The sequence below is a fragment of the Lynx canadensis genome, chromosome A1 (genome assembly GCF_007474595.2).
Source record: "Lynx canadensis isolate LIC74 chromosome A1, mLynCan4.pri.v2, whole genome shotgun sequence".
Lineage (NCBI taxonomy): Eukaryota > Metazoa > Chordata > Mammalia > Carnivora > Felidae > Lynx > Lynx canadensis.
Genome location: NC_044303.2, coordinates 69,339,022 through 69,355,408, shown reverse-complemented (window position 1 = coordinate 69,355,408; position 16,387 = coordinate 69,339,022). Strand labels below are relative to the sequence as shown.

The 16,387-nt window shown below is 42.9% G+C and overlaps 1 long non-coding RNA gene across 1 annotated transcript in view; it reads right to left on the bottom strand.

Annotated features, from left to right (window-relative positions):
* The window catches only part of LOC115512196, a 35,097-nt gene that overhangs the window by 6,323 nt on the left and 12,387 nt on the right, over positions 1–16,387 (bottom strand). Inside the window, exon 2 of the long non-coding RNA XR_004344118.1 lies at positions 5,533–5,612. This is a non-coding gene — a long non-coding RNA (uncharacterized LOC115512196). The remainder of the gene's footprint in view (positions 1–5,532; positions 5,613–16,387) is intronic.

Sequence of the window (16,387 nt, the reverse complement as noted above, 5' to 3'; positions counted from 1 at the left end):
ATCCTACCAAGAAGGGTAATAACCAGCACCTTTTGGAGCTTGCAAATTGTATGTCAACATATTATTTTTTCCAGGTCTGCCCACCAAGTATCATGTGATCTGTAATTGCCTTTTTAATTTTGCCCAAGGTTGACTCCAAATCTGGTGGCTTATCGTTTGATTCCATGTGTCAGTCAGGGTCACAACAGGACACAGGTGGCTCATTCAAAGGTAGATAGTTCAGGGAAGTTTACTTACAAAGGTGTGGGCAGGGTGGTGGGCCACTGCAAGGTTCATCAGAGTTAGTGAACCAGCTCTCCGCTCGTATCCAACGCCAGCAGATTCAATTCCAAAATCAGTTAGAAACCTAGTTCCTCCTGGAATGGTGTTGGATCAAATGTCGCCCACACTTCCTCTCAGCCAGATTCTCCTTTTTCTTTTAGAAGGATTTCAAGTTATACTTCTTCTGGAAAGTTTCCCTAGTCTTGACTACTTCCTGAGCCTTTACTTAGAGTTACACTATATTGTTATTAATACCCAATACATACTAGATTTTCTGGAGAAGAGAGAACACGTCTGATACTTAGAAGACCTATCATTACCGAGAAATGTCATCACTATAACATATACCATACTTCACTATGATTACTTTTATGATAGTCAAATATACATAAAATTTACCATTTTAACCATCTTAAGAGTGCAGGTCTGTGGCATTAAGTACATTTATATTGTTGTGTAACCGTCACTACCCTCTGTCTCCAGAACCCTTTCGTTCTCCCAGACTGAAACTCTGTACCATTAAACACTAACTTCTCATTTCCACTCTTCTGCTGAGCCCTCAGGCTACTGTTCTACTACTGTCTATTTGACTTTCTGTCTCTATGAATTTGACTATTGTAGGTACCTCATGTAAACAGAATCATACAATATCTGTCCTTTTGTGTCTGTTTTATTTCACAGAGCATAATGTCTTCAAGGTTCATAATGTGTCAGAATTTCTTTCCTTTTTAAGGCTGAACGATATCCCATTATATGTATATACCATGTTTTGCTTATCCATCCATCCACTGCTGGGCATTTTATTACGATTATTTTTAAAACAACCTTCCTTACTGAGGTGCAACACACATACAGAAAAGTGCACCAAAGTATACAATTTGGTACATTTTCATAAAGTGAGCAAATGCGTGCGATCGCTACTCAGATTGAGAAACAGAACATCATCACAGCCTAGAAGCCCCCTTTGAGCCCCTCAGTCAGCCACTACTGAAATGTAGCCACGGCCCTGACTTCTGTCACCTTGGATTAGTTTTGCCTGTTTTCAATTATTGGAATTACATATTTTCAATAATACATAATTATTCTTTTGGGCCTGATTTCTGTTACTCAACATGACATTTATGAGATTTTTTCATCTTGTATGTGTAGCAGTAGTTTGTTCATTTTTATCGCTGCGTCGTGCTTCATTGCTCAATGCTGTGATTTGCATATAATAGTTTTATTCATCTATTCTACCATTGATGGACTTTTGGGTAATTTCCATTTTTTTAGGTTGAATATGTTTACAGACACTTTGTATCTACCTTTTGGTGCGCACGTGTTTGTATTTTGCTGGATACATACATACAAATACATGCGCACACACACAGGAGTGGAATTTCAGGGTCCTAGGGGATATGTAGGTTCAGTCTTAATGAATACTGACAAAGAGTTTTCCAAAGTGGTCGCACCACTTCATGGTCTCATTGGCAGAGGTGTATAGAGTTCTAATTTCTCTATATCTTCATTGACACTTGAAATTGACAGTCTTAAATTTCTACATTTGGGTGGTTGATACTTCATATATATATATATATATATATATATATATATATGAGAGAGAGAGAGAGACAAAACAAGTTGGGGAGAAGGACAGAGAGAGAGAGAGAGAGAGAATACTAAGCAGGCTCCCTACTCAGTACAGAGGCTGACATGGGCCTCGATCATATGATGCTGAGATCATGACCTGAGCTGAAATCAAGAGTCAGACACTCAACCAACTGAGCCATCCAAGCACCCCACATTTTAATATTTCAATGGCTACTTTAGATATACTCTTTTGCGATATGCCTTTTAGGGTTATTTATTTTTTTTAGTCATTTATTGAGTAGCAAGAACTTAAAAAAAATTAAAAGACTTTACTTTTTAGAGTGGTTTTAGATTTACAGAAAATTTGGACAGGTAAGAGTTACCATCTCCCCCTGCCCTATTATTAACACCTTACATTTGTGTGGTACCTCTATTATAGTTGATGCACCAATGTTGATAAATTATTAACTAAAGTCCATACTTTATTCAGATTTCCTCAGTTTTTATCTGATGATTTTTTTCCCTAGTCCAGAATCACATTCAGGATACCACATTACATTTATTTGTCTTATCTCCTTAGGGGCCTCTTGGTTGTGACCATACTTTACTTATTTTTCACGACCTTGATAGTTTTGAAGAGTACCGATATTTTGTAGGATGCCCCTTTATTGGAATTTGTCTAACATTTTTTCTCACGATTAGAGAAGATTTAGGGAAGGAGGTCACCACCATAAAGCACCATTTTCATCACATCATATTAAGGTTACCCACTAATTAACATTATTTATGACTGTTGATGTTGACCTTGATCATCTGGCTGAGGAGTGTTTGTTAGGTTTTTCTTTTCTAAAGTTACTCTCTTTTCCCCTCCTTTTCCATATTGTACTTTTTGGAAGGAAGTTAAGAAATGGGGAGTTACGGAGTTAGTTTATAAATTATTGCAGGAGACACTTTTTTTAAGTTTATTTATTTTGAGACAGAGAGTGCGAGTTGGGGAGGGGCAGTGGGGGGGGGGTGAGAATCCCAAGCAGGCTCTGTGCTATGAGCACAGAACCTGATGCTGGCTTGAATTCACGAACTGTGAGATTATGACCTGAGCCGAAATCAAGAGCCAGACGCTTTACCAAAGCTTTACCACCCAGGAACCCCAGGAGACACTTTCTGTGACATTGCCCAGGTCACATGATTCCCCATTCCTTTCGAACTTCCCTCCCCCAAATCCTGAAAGGCAACCTTTTCCCCCCACACCATTCCTTCAAACACCTTCTCTCTTAAGCAGTCAGGTTTTTTTTCTATGAAACCCTATCTTTTCACCAGACATGTTTGGAGAAAGTTGAGTCAACAGGGTCCCTTCCCCAGGTGATTGGAATTTTAGGGTAAGTCAATCTCTCTGCTTGCCCAAGCTCAATGCCAAGTCATTAAATTAATGACTATTTAATAATATCCTGTACTTGACTATCACTTATGCAAATAGCCTAGCTTAAATGTTTCCAACATTGTTGATTGCCTATCAAACATCCATTCCTCCTTATCACTTTTACCACATAAACCTAATTTTATTTCTCATAGACTATTTCTCCTATGCAACCCATGTACCCCAAGAATGGAACCCCATCCCCAGCTCCAGGAGTGGGCTGAATTCCTGCAAGAGTAATCTCTTCTTACTTGCCTGTGACAGATTCAGGAACAGGAACGTGAGTCCACTAAGGACAACGAAATGTGTGGAAAATTTTGCCAGGGCCTCCTGGGAGAGTTCTTTGATTTCTTGTGTATACCTTGGAAGGGACCCTGTCTCCCTTCTGTATATTGTCATACATAGACTAGAACCACGGCATACATCTCTATGTCAGCCCCCAAAGGCAGTTGGAGCACAGAGGAGGGCAGCCTAGAGAGTGTCGGGAAGATGGAATGAGAATCACTGCTGCCTACCTATGTCCAGACCAGTGCTACTCAAGCCGTAGGGTGAACTGTTGTTACCTTTTTGTGATGATATAAGCACAGAAACTGAGACCGGTGTTTAGAAGCTTTTGTAGTGATTGGCATGGCCGAGACATCTAAGTGTGTGACCAGTAGACCTGTGTAGTTGAACAGGCTGTAGGGCAGTTTGAATGCTGTTCAACAAAGGCATGAGTTGTTAAGTAGTGCAATTGTGTACAGGTCTTATGCACTAGAACCATGGGGGGCAATCTGCATTGAATTGAAACAATCAATGACTATCCTTCTCCATACATAGTGTGTGAAGTATGGCTCTAGACTTACAATTACATGAGTCAGTTCATTTCTCCGGTTAGGACAATATGGATTCTGTTTTCTTCAAATCCCATGCAGAAGCATCTGAACTGATACAGTGAATATATCCAGTAAAAAGACAAGAGATCACATTTTCTGTAGGGTATACATGTTGTTAAACAAGTGTGTGTGTGTGTGTGTGCGCGCGCATACACGTGTGTATGCGGACACACACATACGTGTGCCTGTGTTTATCTTGTTCTGATTCCAGGTAACTATTTCCCAACATGAGTGATTGTAAAATGCAAGAAGGGAGTAACTTCTTTTTGGTGCCTTTGCCAGCTGCTGGCATTTCTCAACCCTCATTCTTTGATTTGAATGTGATGCCATCACAAAACACATGGAAGAGATTCTAGAAGAAAAGTTTCATTTGTATCCCGAAGGGGAACTACCGAGAGAAACCAGAGTTGACTGCATGCCATTCTCTGACTATGTTTTTACCTTTGTATTTCAAAATTTTCTGATACTGGGAGAACATCAGTGTAATTTTTAGAACATTACAGCCTTTAAGGCGTTGGAATTATAAGTTATGAAAACATTACTTATCCATTACAAAAATAGAGCTTTGCCTTTCTTTTTTGTTTTCTATGAAGTGAACCAAGAAAAAGGTTATAAGGAAACAACTAATGTGTGCATATGAATAGAATAAAGGTATTTGTTAATAGATATACAACTTATTCTTGTGACTCTTCTCTTTTGGTATTATTTTGATGCCAAACGGGTGTTTTTAGAGAATGAGAATTTTCACATGGGAAACAACAATTTTCACTTAAGCATCCTAAAGATGATCTTTAAGCTAGCGATCTGAGAAAAAAAATTGCTGCGTGAAATTAAAAAGTTTAAGTATTCTTGCAATGGTAATGAAGAGGGCACATCTTTTCATCCGTGATGGAATGAAGCCACATAACCATGGATTTATAGTATACACTGCCACAGCCATTAAGAGCTCTGGAAGTGCTCCTGGTGTTGAAGGGTGAGGCAGATGGGGTGTTCTGGAGAACAACTAGAGGGTTTATTTTGGCTTCAAAGCTGGTTACTATTATAAGAGGTAGAAAACTGGGCAATAGCAATCTGCAGCAGAAGGGACGGCCTCAACAGATGAGCCTGATATATTATTTTAGGAACTTTTTTCCCAAGCCAAGTCATCATACCTCATTGCTTTGCATGAAGTAGAAAACATATTTTCCTCATCGGACTTGCTTTCCTTGAAAATGGGTAAAATCAGTGACATAAGTATGGATCTTATTGTAATGTAACAGTAGTGGAGCTCTTGACTCGATACAATAGAATACGACACCATTGCCATGTACCTTGTTGGTACAGCCATCTCTCTACACAAGTGGCGTTCCTTGACTGGTCCTCTGGTTCCACTTTTTAAAAATTCAGTTGCATGGCAGAGATAGCAATACTCACCAAATATTCCACGGACTCCTCTAGTCTTCAGCCTTCTTGTGGTTGATTTGGGGCCATGTGTCTACATTAGGCCGATGGACCTGGAGTGGAAGGGATTTTTGTCACTTTTGCTCTAAAGTGGTTAAAAACAAGTATAGGTTGCATAATCTTCTTCCCTTTGGTGGTCACCATTTTGACATGGAGGAGCCACAGATGGAAGCAGCCATTATTAAGTCACCATGTCAAGAATACCTGTATGAGACATTTTATAAATAGGAAAGAAACTCTTGCTTTCATAGGCCATTGGAATTTTGGCATTTAGTTGTTACTGTAGCATAGGCCAGTGTTACAGGGACTCTTATAAGTAGTCTGTAAACCATTGTAGAATTGGAACTACTAACTCATTCACCGCTTGTAGTGTTGAGGTAATCCCAGAAGCAGGGTGATTGATATCTGCTCTACATATGGGCACATGGTCGAGTTCCTGGGGACTATATTTTGGCATTGCTTGTTGTCTCCAAACTATTACTGTGTGAACAGAATTGTCCTAGGAACTTGGATGCTATGAATGACACAAAATTGATCTTAGCCTTAAATCCATTCAGTCCAAGGATGAGTAACGTACACTTCCTCCCCTCCATAAACTTGCGGTATGTTTGGAGAGATAGGACAGTCATCAAGTAACTAAAATACAAGATAGAGTGAGAAAAGACATTACATAAACTTGGAAAGATTACAAGTTATAGATTGTACCTTGGCTGGAGAATACAGACCACCCACATTAATCCAATTAATAAAACAACATGCAGCCACAAGTATTCATGCATGAGTTTGCATATTCTAGGTATAGTACTATGTGAATTTGGAGAGCGTAGAGATCGTTATGAGATTGAATTTTTTTGAAGGATAATTTTTATTTTTCTGTACAGAACAGTTAACAATGTACTTGTATCCCAGTTTGGTGGGCAAGATTTCTGGCCTTTGCATTTCCAGCTTGGCAATAGCAGCCTCGGATTTTTTGCTACTGCCTCCCAATGATGGTGGATCTTGTCACATCTGTCATTGCCATTGGCCCTGGGAGCTTCTACCAGCTTAGCCAGAGCTCTGTCATTTTCCAACTTGACCTGGGGGAAGGTGACAATGGTGCAGGTCTTTCCATGGACAAGACACATCCTAGTTGGTCCTTCCCCTCTGTAAATGAACTAGGGAACTCCCACATTACAGTACAAGATGGGCAGGTAGACAGCTAGCTCAATGGAACGGACACGTGTGCAGTCACCGTTTTGTGAGCCTTTTTGTTCTTCACACGGTGGTGATGGTATTGGTACCTGCTCAAAGGAGAGGTAGTCTCTGGGGACATTCTTTTTTGGCAGCTCTTTGTGGCCCGGGACAACAGCTTCTGCTCTTCTCGCTTTGTCTCTGGGCTGCACTGTGGACCAGCTGAAGCAGGTGAACAGCTGTTTGATGCCCCCCAAGGCCTAGGTGAACTGGCCAAGGGAAGCGGGATGCTTTCAGAGGTTTACGGAGGAGAGCCTTTGCCACAGACAAAGCAGATGACAGAGGTGGTTATGAATCGCATTTTGCAGGCCTCCCTGGAAATGACAGTTTACTTTTGATTTGAACACTTGAAAACATGTTAATAGCATTTAAAATTTTGGTCAAAATAATACATGTACATGTATAAAATTAATGGGCCTTGGTTCAGGCCTGTTGTCACCCTGAATCCCATGATGATTGACATTTGTATCGGGTTTATTCTAAAAATCTGTATAGGGATTATTCCAGATTGTACAGGGTTTTCCAGATTATTATAAATCTGACCACTCAAGGGCAGTCTAAATCTGTACTTTTAGAATTCAACATATATAAATATGACTACTATTTTGAGTTCTTTCCCCATTGTAGAGATTTTTTTTTAATTAAAAGGATTGCACTGTATCAATTTTTATCACTTTTATGGTAAGAAAAAATGAATTTTTTACATAAAGATTATATCACCAGATCTTTTTGTCCCCTCTCGAATAAAGGTATGAATGAATGATATTATGAAATTTATCCTCAGGGTTCTGCAAATAATTTTACTAAAAGACGTGTGGTTTTTGTCTCTCTGTGTTAGCTGTGTTATCCTCTCTTACCTGACAGTCTATTAATCTACTAGTAAAGAGATGAGGGAGAATACAAATTGAGGTACTAGATTAACATTTATATACATATTTTAAAATATATATATATATATATATATTTGATGTTTATTTATTTATTTTGGGACAGTGAGTGCAAGCAGGGCAGGGGCAGAGAGAGGGAGGGAGAGAGAGAATCCCAAGCAGGCTCCACACTGCCAGCACAGAGCCGGATGTGGGGCTTGAACTCATGAACCACGAGATCATGACCTGAGCTGAAATCAAGAGTCAGACACTTAACCGACTGAGCCACCCAGCTGCACCCCATATATATATATATATATATATATATATATATATATATATATGTATATGTATATACACACGTGTGTGTGTGTATATATGTGTGTATATATATGTATGTATATACATACACACACACACACATCCTTAGGCCTGATACAATTTTCATAAGAAACTATTATTCCAGGATCATTTTAACTGTCCATTATATATCCTCTGAACCAAGTACTCTAGTTTTTATTTTCTCCTGAGGAAGATAAACGAGGCACTCCAGAGTGGAATAAAAAACAGATTTGGCTTTTGGGAGTTGGGAAAGTTCTGGTCAAATGCCAAGTGCTGAGCTGCAGGCTTTCAAAATTGTTTATTTTCAAGCCTACAGATGTTGAAAAAATATCGCATCTGAGCTCATGTCCTTGTTTCCGACAGTGAAATAGGTCAGCTGCCCAGGTGGTGTCTAAGGAAAAGCCCACAGAAAGAGGTGATGTATATATCTCTTTTTCAGCCCAGACTCTTTTAGCTGTGTAAAAGGCTCTGCGGTGTTGGAACCTTATCAATCCCATTCTTTGATTACAGTCCTTTGTCTGGTGATCTGACTTTTATGATTATGGTCATAGCTATTGAAAGGTTCCATTTTTTTTTTTTTAACTTTGGAAATTCTAAATGAACGCCGTATGGATACATTCACGGCAGCCTATAAAAGCAATTCTTGTTCCTAACAGGCATAGGCCTAGGTCCTTTTTAACAGCAAGTCGGTCTGGAATTCTAAATACCATTATTCTGACTTTAGTTCATATGGTGAAGTTACAGGATACATGTACTGTGGGAAGCAGCAGCAGTGAGGCCAGAGGGAGGGGCAGGGAGATTTCCAGACCTGACAGATGTGGGAGGAAAGCTGGGGAGTATGAGCCCACCAGAGGTCGAGGAAAAAGCTTCCCTGGTCTTCTTGTCCCAAATGGGGGAAACGTATTCCATTAGGAGAACTGGTAGTAACTATTCTTTGTTGGATGATGTGATGGAAGTTGAATTTACCAAAGAAATGGGAAGGACACCATCTGGAACTATTCCAATTTGTCAGAAAGGATAATGGGAGTCACCGTAGTTAGGAGGTGCCCCCCCCCCCCATCAGACACCTGCAGAGGACAGCTTCCCTAGCCTTCCTCTCCCTGGAGTGCAGGGGATCAGGGGATCGGTGGGAGCAGATTCCAAAGCGGATTCTGGGACCCACGAATACCTGTGGTTGATTGTGAAAAGGCGAGTCCTGAGCACACAGAGAAGGGAGTTCTGCAGAGCAGCCTCTTGTCGCATCTACAAAACCACCTAAACTTCCCAGAGAAGTGACAATTTGCAGTTCAATGGGTCTCTTTGGAACTTCATTCTACATCAGTTTCAGTCTTGGAGAGACAAAGTTCATAAGACTACTGAAGGCGTATCAGTGACTCAAACTAAATTGTCTGAAACTTTAATTTAGTAATTTATGTTTTAGGGGCACCTGGGTGGCTCAATCCAACTCTCGGTTTCGGCTCGGGTTGTGATCTCGTGGTTTTGTGAGTCTGAGTGCCACATCTGTGCTACCTGCACAGAGCCTGCTTGGGATTCTCTCTCTCTCCCTCTCCCTCTGCACCCTTTCCCCCTTAAGCTGTCTCTGTCTCTCTCAAAATAAATAAATAAACTTAAAGAACTTATGTTTTAGAATATAGTATATACTCAAAAGAAAGGAGTTAAATAAGAGAAAATGTTTACAAGAAAAGAGATCGCATTAACCATAAAAGAATCTATAAACTCATCTTAGTGCATAGGGTAGCATAGGCTGGAATACTACGTCAAGCATTTAAAATATTCCTCAAAATACCCAAATGTTTTTGAATGCTGGCAGGATCTTGTTCATAATTTCTTATGGCCCAAATGAAGCACAGAAAATTCTCAACCTACAAACCACAGCTCAGAAGTATGTGAAGAAAAGATTGTCCAATGTTACAAAGCAAAATGAAAAAAAAAAGGATCAAAAATAGATTTAACTGCATTATGCTTTGCATAATAGTTTAAAAAGGGCCAACTGTTTTGTTTCAGAAATGTTTTCCCACTGAGTACATCAGGTAATTCTCCAAACTGAAAGAGAGAGAGAGAGAGAGAGAGAGAGAGAGAGAGAGAAGAGAAGAGATAGGGAAAAAAGTCAAACAGATTTTATCTTAAAATTTTGTCTGATTGAAATTTTTAAATAGATTAATATTAATAATCTGTTTCTCTAAATTGAGGTGTAACTTATGTACACCGAGGTTTCTAGGTGTCCTGGTGGGTATATAATGGCATCTCATTGTACTTTTAATTTGCATTTCCCTAATAACTAACGACGTCGAGCACCATAATGAATACTTACCAAAGAAGTCCGTAATTTTAGTACCCTATTTTTATTTTTTCCATATGTCTTTTCTGTGCAGCTCATATATTTACATAATTATAATCAGAGTACATCTAGAATTTTGTGTCTTTTTAAATAAATCATTTTTAAGTTTTTTTATGGCCTTCACACTTATCTTTTAAAACAGCTTCTTAATATCCCACCGAGCTTGTGTAATATGATTTATTAGCCATTTTCTCTTGTTGAACATTAGGTTCCTTCCCATTTTCCCTCGGGCTCACTGTTGTCCAGAGAGGAGGAATACAGATGTATTGTCCTGAGTAATGTTTCAGTAGAACAGAAACTATCATTTGTGGAGCAGGATGTGCTGGCTCTGTGTGCTCGGTCCTTCAGACGTGGTTTTTATTTTGTTCCCAGTACAACCTGCACAAGTAAGTGTTATCTGTATTCTACAGATGAGGTAGCTAATGCTAGGCTACAGAACTTGCTCACGGTCACATGACCAGTAGGTGATAGAGCAGGATTTCCACCCCAGGTAATGGCTCCCATTGATGTATAGAAGGTTCCCAGTCCTGCCTCCTGGTTCTTCTCCGAGTCTCTCCTTGCCAGCCCCTGACCTCCCTTGAGATCTCACTGTTTCAGATCATTCGTGGTTCCAGTGCGCCATGCTAAATATGTTTGGCCCACCTGTTGCTTTGCCTTCATTTTTTTGACCAGAGCCATATATCCTCAGAGTTGTGTAGTCGGGAAGAGTTGGCAAAGTGAGTTTACATCACAGAGTTCATTGAGGTAACGACGTACGCCATCATAGCATCTTTCATTTGAAAGACTTGGAGTCTAGAGAGTTGTGCTTCTTTTTTCTAGCAAAGTGAAGAGTCCTGTCAGTAAGATTTATTTTTATTGTGATGGTGGGGGAGTGAAGAAGTTTTATCTATATTCCATTTCTACTTATTTAGATATATCATTCCCCTTCTTTTTGAGAGAGAGAGAGAGGGAGCGGTAGAGAATCGTAAGTTCCACACCCAGCGCAGAGCCCATTGTGGGGTTTGATCTCACGGCCCTGAGATCATGACCTGAGCCAAAATCAAGTCAGATGCTTAACTGACTGAGCCACCCACGTGGCCCTCATTTCCCCTCTTTAACAGTGCCAGGGGTACTGGTCGGAGGTATAATAAAAATATACTCTGGTTTCCAATATTGTGTTTGTGGTCCATGTTGATAGATCATGTCTCATTCAAGTCCTTTTTTTTTTTTTTTTTTTTTTTTTGTCGGCAATAGCAGCATAACAACATGAAAATCTCAGTGTCAAACAGCAATAAACATTTCTTGCTTATGAGTGCATGAGTCGGCTGAGACAACTTTATTCCATATCACAGGTCGACTGGGGTGGCTCTGTCCCATGCAGTTGTCTTCTTCCTGGTATCAGCAGGCTGGGAAGAGCTGGTTGTCTCCTGATGATGGAAGAATCGACAACCAGCTTCAGTATAGCCACGTGGCAAGTCCTTCCTAACATCTTTTTGGTTTAAGCCACTTCACACGGCCAAAGAGAATGGCGGGAGTGGGGAAGTTTACACAATCTTTTGTGTGGAAATAACTGCGAAGGCAGGTGGCAAAAGGCGCGGATACAGCGAAGAGTGAAGAGTTGGGACCAATAATTTAATCCTTTCAAGTCTTGTACCTTAAACCTTTCGGACGAAATAGATATTTGGTATATACCAAAATCCATCGTAGCTTGTGCCAGGTTCCAGCGAAAACTGTGGTGTAGTCTTTTTCAGGTGTCTTCAAAATACGCAGAAGTACGTACAGCGGGTCACAGATTTTGCTCACGCTGTCCTCAGACGTCAGAGCAAGTGCAGTCTTTAGATTTTCTTCTTTAGTTATCTTCCTCTTCCTTCCAAACACCACCCAATGAAAAGTGGGGAAGAATAGTGTCTTATCTAGTAAACATAAGAAGCTTCTTCAGCAAGCGGGTCTTTGCAAAGAATTGCTTGGTTTCACTTGTATTTATTCTCACCTGTCTCACCTGCCTAAGGTGGTTTCTGCACACGTGGAGCGGGGGTGACTTCCAGAACTGTGTTAGGCGCGGGTTTCCCTGCTGGCATTCACCTCTGTAATCTGGTAGTTAATAACATGTTATCTGTTCTCATAGCTACATAGAGCCTGGTAGTTCTCCCAGGTGACCTGGTCCTTGCTGGTGTTCTGGAAACGCTTAGCTTCTACGTTCGTCTCCGCCTGGCTCCCTGGTCAGGGAGTCTACCCCTGGTCTCTTGCTTTCCCCCCTCACAATGGCAGGACCAAAGTTTCTTTTGGCCCAGCTGCCTTCTGAGTCCCCCCCCCCCCCCCCCCCCCGCTCTTAGGGACTACGGTAACTTCTCACTTCCATTTATGCCTTGCTCATGCATATGCATAAGCAGCCTCGGAACACAGAATACCGGGTCGAAGCACTGTGTTAGAGTTTTGCAGAGAAGGAGAGCCAATAGGAGGATGACAAGGAATTGGTTCATGTGCTCCTGGAGGATGAGGAGTCCCAAGATCTGGCACCTACAAGCTGGAGACCCAGGAAAGCCAATGGTATAATTTAGTCTGAGTCCAAAGGCCTGAGAACCAGGGGAACCAATGGTGTAAATCCAAGTCCAAGGGTGGAAGAAGATGAGAGGAGAGGTCCCGAGTCAAGCAGTAAGGTGGAGGAAAAAAAGGGGGGGTCATGCAAATTCCTATCTCCTCCAACATTTGTTGTGTTTGCGCTTCTAGGCTTTTAGTGGATTGGATGATGCTCACCTACACTGGGAGGGCAATTTACCTTACTGAGTCCACTGATTCAAATGCTAACCTCCTCTGGAAACACAGACACATGGGCAATAATGCTTAATCTGGGTGCCCCATGGTGCAATCAAGTTGACATAAAATTAGCCATCACGACCATGTTGTGCTTTCAGATTTACTTTGATGTGTTCATCTCCCGGGCTAACACGGGGCAGCCTGAGGGATGGCCTCAATCTAGGGCTTAAAATGAGGAAAAGGGACAACCCTCTCACTTTCTGTCGCCTCTGTGGGAGTCCCCCTAGGCCACCAGCACACCTTGGTGAGTGGTTCCCCCGGTTGGGGGAGGACCCCCTTCTCCTTATACTCTGGATGGATTTGCCACACAGCTCTGGCCATCAGTTCTCGGCAAAAGCAACTGGAAACTCCACTTAGGCCTCAGTTATACATTTCTTCTGGTCCAGCTTTTCCCAGAGAGCCTTGCCTTTGGGATACTGTTGGGCATTTTCCCCAGACATTCATAAAACTGATGCCTTGACGGTTGTTTCTATGATTTAGATTGAATTACACGAATGCCAACGTTTGGCCATTTTTAACCTAAGAGTGATAGCAATTTCATACAGTTCAATTCATGTATTAGTTGGTGGAACTCTGTGGGGAGAGGGAGGGTAAGTCTAAGACCCCCCTCCCCCCCCCCCCTCGCCAAGTCACACCTCACATTTAGAAGGTCTGGGAAACTTCTAGCAAGACTGTTTTGCCCAGGCCTGGAGGAATATGGGCCCAGCCAGGGGCTGTCAGGATTGCTGATACAAGCTGGGCAGTAGCTGTAGGATTTACACACGGAGTAGGACATCCATGGACCGCACAGCCTCTCCCCACACTGGGACTCCTAGTTCTGTGAGTCTGTGCTCGCTGGCCTGGGGGCATTCAGGTGGCGTGCAACATTCAGGCTGCTTGCCGCTCTAGCTTCACCCCAGAAGTCTGGCCTCCCCGGGTGGGGTGACGCACTAGGCTTTCCTTGTCTGAAGGTCATTGCTGACTGCACTGTGGAAAACTGCGACATGTGGCCAAGTGCGCATGTGTGTGCGCGCCTGAATGTGCGTGTGGTGTGTGCACGCGTGGGGCGGATCGTGGCGGCAGGCAGGCCTGAAAAGCAAAAGCCACACGCCTTGGTCCTTTGTGCCTGGTGGTTTGCTGCAGGCTTTTGAGGACACGCGGGCACCAGCGCGGACCCAGTTTCAGAGAGAGCTCAGGGGAGGTCAGCCAGGGAAGGTAGGTAGGTCAGGGCACATCTGTACTCACAAACAGAGCTGAAATAGTTCTTGTCCCTGCAAAGGGATGACGCATACAGGGAAGCAGAGCGGATATCGGAGCCACTTTTTAAGTATTTTCTCAAATTGTTTTCAGCTCTGGGAATGACAATTTCTAAAAGAAACAGTGCAGTGGCTCACGGCCATCTGATGGAGCCACCGAGGGGTTTTTGTTTAGTCTTAAAATGGGATTGATCTGCAGCTCACCATGTGACAGAGTGGGAGCCAACCTCAGTGCAGACCAGCTGGGGAGAGGCCAGTCAGATTTTGTGGAAATTCTGAACAATAGACTGTCTTAAAAGATGTGGTGTTGTGTTATAGTTTATTCTCCGGGGATATGTAGAGGTTGGAGCTGTTTACAGAGCAGTTGAGCCTAACTCCCCACCTCCTTCTGCCCACCCACCCCCACCCCCACCCACCTCCCTGCTACTGAACTGCCAGGCACCTGCTCTTTACCCTTCCCTTGCGCCCATGTCCCCAGCAGGCTGAACTTGGAGAGGAGTCCCTGGATTTCTGGCTCCTAGTGGAAGGTGGGGGAGGGGAGGAGAGAGGAGACTGTAGGGAGATAGAGGGGAGGGGAAGGAGAGGGGAGGAGCGAGTGAGGGAGCTGGAAGATGGGGAGAGGGGAGAGGAGGAAATAGGTAAGGGCAAAGGGAAGATGGGGAGGGAGAGGGGAGGGAAGGATGGAAAAGAACAGAGTCGGCAACAACACGGGTTCCCCGCCTGACTCTGAAGGGCTGGGCTGGGCAGTCCCTGCCTCCTCTTCTGAGACCCCAGCTCCCGTTGGAGGGCTCCTCCTGCAGTTACAGTTCCCTTGGGTCCTGGAGGACCTGCCCCCCTCTCTCCTTTAAGCCCAGGGACGGTAGTGGTTTCCTGCCAGTTGCAGCCCCCGGCAATTTACCTGAGCCACTTTCCCATAAGTCTGCCCCGCAGTCTTGGAAATAGTCTCTTATTAAACCCTCTCTGGGGGGCTGTCTGGGTGGCTCAGTCGGTTAATCACCTCACTTCCGCTCAGGTCATGATTTCACAGTTTGTGAGTTTGAGCCCCACATCGGGCTCTCTGCTGTCAAGCACAGAGTCTGCTTTGTCTCCCTCTCTCTCCTACCCCGCTCTCTCATGCTCTCTGTCAAAAATAAACATGAAAAAAACAAAAACAAAACCAAAAACCCCTCTTTGGAACGACCACCTGCTTTTTGCTGGAACTCTGACCACGTTTTCTAAGGACCTCCTGATACTCTAATCACCCGGATAAATTTCAGTTCTCATCTACAGTGCCTGACTGTGGACCTGAGGGCATTTGTAACTCTCTCCTCCCTGGTCTTTCCTTCTCCTCCTCATGGGGCCTGGGTAGGGGGGCGTGGGGGCAGCCACCTCCCTGTAGCTCCTCCTGGGTCGGTCATTGTCATGACCTTGTCTGGTCTGTCTCAAGCTGTCCAGTTCTAGGCCCTTCTCCTATGATTTCCCTTAATGATCTTAGTCACATGTAAGGCTTGAACTTAGAGAACTAACCCTTAGGGAGTACTTCTGAGCACATATCAGGTGCTGTGTCCTGTTATTCATTTAAATATTGAAAGTTTATTCAATGTGGCAGGATTAGTCTGAGGCTGGGCATTTATTATCTCTTTGGCTCTTCATGCAAAGTTGGTACTGTTGTCTCTATTATATGGATGAGATTCTGAGCCTCGGAGAAGTTAAGTAATATGCCCAAGGCAGCGCTGGGATTGCAGTCCTTTTCCTGCCTCCAAAGCCCGAGCTCCTTCTCCGTACTGCAACGACAATGGAGTGTGCGTCTTCTTTTACACCACTGAACTTGAGCTGAACCTAGCAGAACCTCTGCATATTCTAAAAACGGCGTAGTCTGACTTCAGGGGTTTGAACTGAAGTGGAACAAATTTTTTTGCTAACTCATTCATCAGAGACATTTGCCTTACTCTGACTTTGAGCCTCTGTTTGCTCTGTAATTCACTGTGATTCTAAAATTACCCCTGGCTCCCTAAGTGCTCTATTTTAGAGTCTGGTATCCTGAC